At 38.0% G+C, this 6,205-nt stretch overlaps 1 long non-coding RNA gene across 1 annotated transcript; it reads right to left on the bottom strand.

The window, feature by feature from the left end:
- Positions 1–595: 595 nt before the first annotated feature.
- Positions 596–5,768, bottom strand: hhla2a.2 (HERV-H LTR-associating 2a, tandem duplicate 2). The gene is made up of 5 exons (NR_137296.1): positions 5,708–5,768; positions 3,336–3,662; positions 3,136–3,243; positions 943–1,005; positions 596–864 (listed from the first exon to the last, which is right to left on the bottom strand). It is a non-coding gene; the product is annotated as an HERV-H LTR-associating 2a, tandem duplicate 2 (long non-coding RNA).
- Between the last annotated feature and the right edge of the window lie 437 nt (positions 5,769–6,205).

Here is a 6,205-nt window from a genome sequence, read left to right as displayed (position 1 = left end):
TCTGTTACTGTACACCGGAGGTCACATTTCAGTCGTGGATGCATACTTTGAGAGCCTTCCTGACTGAATGATCAATCAAATATGCTGTTTTCCACCAAGGCAACCCGGGGTGCTGAAATAAAATTGGCTAAACTGGCATTGGGTGGGTTAAATGACCAAAACAAAGACAGTCGTTTTGGAACGTAACTCACATTTTGAAAGCAGAATATCTGACCTTAGCATTGTTTTTCAGATAAACAAGAATGTTCACTTAGCATGTTTCCTAAATATCTGCAAACATATTCTGCTATTTTTATGCTTTAGAAGAATCAAATCTTATATAAAGCACCTTTAAATAAGTCTGAAATCTTCGGCTTGGAGGTTTTTATCTTGGTGTGTTGCTCAAATAAACTTTAATAAATGTCCATGAATGAACTCCAGTTCAAACCTTGTTAATATTATAAAATCTACTCAGCACCGCTTCATTAAATCAATCAAATATTGATCACCTGAAGCCGTTAATCTGTCCGAGCTCAGGTGTGTTATGACAATTCTGAGCCGCTGCATTTTCCATCTCTGCTCCATCTGCAGATTCCAGTTCATTTCTCTCGTTTTCCTTCTCATCAGCTGCGTCTGTGTTGATTTCAGATATAAAGAGAGTTATGATAGCAGCTGTTGGTGTTTGCGGCCTGGATTCATGTCTTTCCTCTGATGTAGATGAATCATTAATAATCATGCTTTTATTCTGTAGGATGTCATTTTTAAGGCCGTCAGGATCTTGTTTGAGCGGCGTTGTGTCAGACATCACGTGAATTTCTTTCTCCGGAGATTCCAAACCATTGCGTCTTGGCTCTTCTTGTCCTTGTCTTTCAAATAGTGGCATTTCTGCTTAAACGAATAGAGGATTTTAGAAAGGTGTGCATCCACTGCAGTGTAAAGGCGTGAGTGAGGATAACTGTTTACCTGGTGTCTTGCAACATCTGACTCGTTTATTGATGTCTGCGTGGTTTTGTGCTGAACGTTCACCTGAAAGACAAAATGAAAATAATATATTTTTACATATAATACAAATTAAAATGTAATATATTACTGAACAATTAATGTGTATGTCTACATATGGGTTTTAATAATCAATTACATAGCTTTACATACACACTTTTACAACAGTTCTGTCTGGTTCTTGAATCTGATTGGCTGATAGCCGTGCGATATTCTGCAAATAACAGCACTCTTAGCCTCTTCACCCTTCACCCTTGTGTATTACTCCACCCACATACAGCGACAAGCAGAGGACAGTAGATTAGTGAAGTAACTGTAGAGTTACAGTTTGACAAATATTGCTGCTGTTGGACAACATTATGTACTTTTAAGGCTTTTGTAGTTGAGAATGTAGTTGTTTAGATTGCAACTATGCAGTTTATTATTTAAGGATAGTGCCTATTTTAAAATATTTATTTTAATATAAATATCTATTTTAAAATAATACATATCATTGGGCATGATCAGCCTGTCTGAGCAGACCAAATAAAGTGACGGTTGACGTTCTGCCACAGGATGGCGACTGAGCCTGCATAATAGGTCCTTGAAGGAAGAAAAACTCAGCGTTTTCTCAGTGTAAGATTCAAACTACAGCTGAACAAATCATTATAAATCAGGTAAGTGACATTCTGAGTCAATCTCTGTTTTTTGTATTTTGTAGTGCTGTATTTATAATTATAAAAACTGGTAGTGTTTGCTTTCCTTTGGCTTTTTCGGGGTTAATTATTGGGATATCCCGATTGCAACAGAGAAATACTGGGAAATCTCTATAGATTGATGGCATTTCATGCCGTTCAGCCTTATAATCTTAAAATGTCAGCAAAAATCACCTGTTTTGTCATCACATTAGACATTACACTAGAGAATCATTCAAATACTAGCTCAAAAGTGACGTTAGTAAACTGGCAACGGTTTCTGCTGCTCTAATGGTCAGCTGCAGATGTGAAGGAATGGCGGAAGAAAGTAGCTCCTCGTACAAAAGGGTTTTTGAGACTCTCCATGTTGGATTTTCTTTTTTATACACACAATTATGCTGATGAACTGTTGTATAAAGGCAATATAACACTCGTAGCAGGGGTATGTGGCTGTATATCGGCACTGGTGGGGGGCACTCAGGCACTCGGCCTGTGGCCTCAAGTCAACACACGCCTCCCACCAGTGCCGATATACAGGCACATAACACTGCTACGAGTGTGATATTGCTCATATATGTGTATGTAAATGGGAATTACTATACTAACCTACATATTTTATTATATTTTAAAATATCTAATATTTTTAACCTATAATACATTACATTTAAGCTAATATTCACAGTTAATGGCAAAATGATTAGCCCTGTGAAATTTAAATTCTGTTTTGATTACTTCCAATTGATGTTTAACAGAGCAAAAACATTTTCTCAGTGTTTTCTATAACATATTTCTTCTGGAGACGGTCTTACTACTTTTAGTTTGGTTGGAATGAAAAAACAGTTAAGATTAATATTATTGGCCCCTTTTTGAAATGCTTGTTTTGATTGGCTACAAAGCAAACCACTGTTGTCCAATAACTTACTTTAATTCTTAAATTGCACTTTAAACTGCATACTAAAAGCTTGCAAAATAACTAGTATGTTATTATATATAGAACACCCCTCACAAAACTATATTTTAAATTTATATTGTTAATAGGAAGCTATCCAATACTATATTTGTGCATATACATTTGATTAATCAGTACTGAAGCCAGTTCTGGAGCTAATCGAACAAAACAACTTATGATAACGCTCCAAAAACTAGTACACCCAAATTCATTTAGTTTGAAAAATGTTTGCAGACCAAAATATTACTTGAATAAATATATCTGTTTAATAAATCTGTTTTGTTTAAATGCACAAAATACACTGACTATATTCAACGAGAAATGGATAAAAATATTAGTTTTCAAAATGGGTTGTACTCAATTATGTGAGCACTGTATATGACATAATATATTATGTACTGTCATCATAAAAAAGACAAAATAAATGTGTTATTATAAATTAGTTATTAGCAATTCTGTTAAAACTTAAATATTTATAATTTTGTCAAAAATGTTGACTACAACTGAATATACCCATAATTGAACTTTATTTACCTCTCAGTCTAAAACACCGAGACAGGGCTACAGATATAGTGATCAGAAATATGAAGACAGATGCAGCAGTTCCCCACCAGGACCTCCTGCAGTCATACTCGTCATCATCTGGACAAAAATACAGCAAAATATTTTGACATTTTAGTCCTCAAAATAAATTATACTGCTCTAATCCTTCACACACACAAAGAAAATCTTACCGGTGATGCGGACGGTAATGTTGACGTGGGTTTGGACTTGATGCCTAATCTGGAAACCATAGAAAGTGCAGATGTAGGAGCCGCTGTGTGTTAAACTATCCAAGTTCAGCAGATGAAGGGAGCCGTTGCCCAAATGTGCCTGATCAATGTCCACTTCAGCTCTGCCGTCCCACAGGTTCAGTAGGCGACGACTCCGGCTGTCGAAACTGAAGATTACGATGGATTCGCTGGATCTGCTGAAGCTCCAGGTGAGGGTGAAATTGTGGCGAGGTTGAGGAACGCTGCAGGGAACCAAGAGACCAGAGCCCTCCTCTGCAAATATCTCATCTAGGAGATTTAGATGATTTATAGATTGCTGTGATTTTCACATTTATTGACATTTGTATGGCAAGCCATCTTAGCATTTAATCAATATCTAAATTATAAAATGATTTATATATAGTGTATAATTAGATACTATATTAGATGCTAGTATTTATTATTTATAAAATAATAAAATGAGACTGAATTTTTTAATTTTTGTGGAGTTTTTGCAAGATTTGCTGCAGATTTTGTTGCATTTATTTTATTGTCGTCTGCTATTCAAAACTAGCTTAGTGTACATTGTTTCAATTGAGCCTATTGTTATAAAATAAGTCGAGAGCAGGGGTGTCAAACTCATTCCTGGAGGGCTGAAGCCCTGCACAGTTTAGTTCCAACCCTGCTCCAACACACTTACCTGTAGGTTTCAAACAAGCCTGATGGACTCAATTAGTTTCATCAGGTGTGTTTAATTAGGGTTGGAACTAAACTGCAGAGCTGCGGCCCTTTTGGAACTGAGTTTGACACCTGTGTCTAGAGCACTATCTTTTGTTAAAAACTAAGCCTAGAGAGCCAACTGCTGTTCAAAACTAGCCCAGACCACCTTCTGCTGTTCAAAACTAGCCCAGAGCACCTTCTGCTCTTCAAAACTAGCCTGGAGCATCTTCTGCTGTTCAAAACTAGCCTAGAGCACCTTTTGCTCTTCAAAACTAGCCTAGAGCACCTTCTGCTGTTCAAAACTAGCCTAGTGCGCTATCTGCTGTTCAAAACTTTTTTGCAAGTTTTTGCAAGATTTGCTGCAGATTTAGTAGCATTTATTTTATTGTTGTCTGCTATTCAAAATTAGTTTAGTGTACAGTGTTTTAATTGAGCATAATGTTATAAAATAAGCCTAGAGCACCATCTGTTGTTAAAAACTAAGCTTAGAGTGAAATCCGCAGTTCAAAACTAGCATAGAGCGCTGTCTGCTGTTCAAAACTAGCCTTGAGTGACATCTGCTGTTCAAAACTAGCCTAGAGCGACATCCGCTGCTTTTCAAAACTAGCCGAGAGCGACATCCGCTGCTTTTCAAAACTAGCCTTGAGCGACATCTGCTGTTCAAACTAGTCTAGAGCACAATCTCCTGTAAAAAAAAACTAGTCTAGAGCACCGTCTGCTGTTAAAAACTAGCCTAGAGCACCATCTGCTGTTCAAAAATAGCCTAGAGCACCATCTGCTGTTCAAAACTAGCATAGTCCGCCAACTGCTGTTTAAAACTAGCCTAGAGTGCCATCTGCTGTAAAAACAAGCCCAAAGTGCCATCTGCTGTTGTTTAAAACTAGTCTAGTTCACCTTCTGCTGTTCAAAACTAGCCTACTGCGCCATCTGCTGTTCAAAACAACCCTTGAGTGACATCTGCTGTTCAAAACTACCCTTGAGTGACATCTACTGTTCAAAACTAGCCTAGTGCGCCATCTGCTGTCATAAACTAGCCTAGTGCACCATCTGCTGTTGTTCAAAACTAGCATAGAGCGCTGTCTGCTGTTCAAAACTAGCCTTGAGTGACATCTGCTGTTCAAAACTAGCCTAGAGCGACATTCGCTGCTTTTCAAAACTAGCCTAGAGCGACATCTGCTGTTCAAACTAGTCTAGAGCACAATCTCCTGTAAAAAAACTAGTCTAGAGCACCTTCTGCTGTTAAAAACTAGCCTAGAGCGCCATCTGCTGTTCAAAAATAGCCTAGAGCACCATCTGCTGTTCAAAACTAGCATAGTCTGCCAACTGCTGTTTAAAACTAGCCTAGAGTGCCATCTGCTGTTGTTTAAAACTAGTCTATTTCACCTTCTGCTGTTCAAAACTAGCCTAGTGCGCCATCTGCTGTTCAAAACTACCCTTGAGTGACATCTGCTGTTCAAAACTAGCCTAGTGCGCCATCTGCTGTCATAAACTAGCCTAGTGCACCATCTGCTGTTGTTCAAAACTAGCCTAGAGCATCCTCTGCTGTTTAAAGCTAGCCTAGAGCTGTTCAAATTAAGCTCAGAAGAGTATTAACCACTAAAATTTGAACAGACACAGTGTGTAGTAGTGTTTACCTTGCTGATGCAGTGAAGCCGTCCACACCTGCAGTCTGTCCGCTGACTCCACCGAGCAGAAGTAGACATACTCAGAGACGTTCCCAATCACGCTGATGGAGCTCTCCACGCTAAACAGGCCCTTGGAGTCTGAAGTTTTGCGGGTGTAGTTCTGGAAGTTTCTGGTGTCAGTGGGGGGATCAGTGGCCCACGTGAGCTCAGGAGCAGGATAGATGTTCTGGGACAGACAGGTGAGCCTTTCCTCCACCAGCTCCAGCTTCACTGACTGGATCAAAGCTGCATGTAACAGATGAAACAGGTTTTTAAATACTCTGTTTTAATGCCATCAGCTTCATGAAGTATAAAGACAGGTATCATGCCATTAAATAAAAAAAAAAAGTAAAATAGCTGTAAAATATGTATTTATTCTATGCAATTGGTAACATTTTTCAATGTTTCAATGTCTTAAATAAAATAAATATATGAAAAATATACAAACAAAAGTTTTATTTATAGTAA

Source organism: Danio rerio, chromosome 10 (genome assembly GCF_049306965.1).
Source record: "Danio rerio strain Tuebingen ecotype United States chromosome 10, GRCz12tu, whole genome shotgun sequence".
Classification (NCBI taxonomy): Eukaryota; Metazoa; Chordata; class Actinopteri; order Cypriniformes; family Danionidae; genus Danio; species Danio rerio.
The sequence above is the reverse complement of the archived record's forward strand: the minus strand, read 5'-3'. Positions and strand labels throughout refer to the sequence as shown.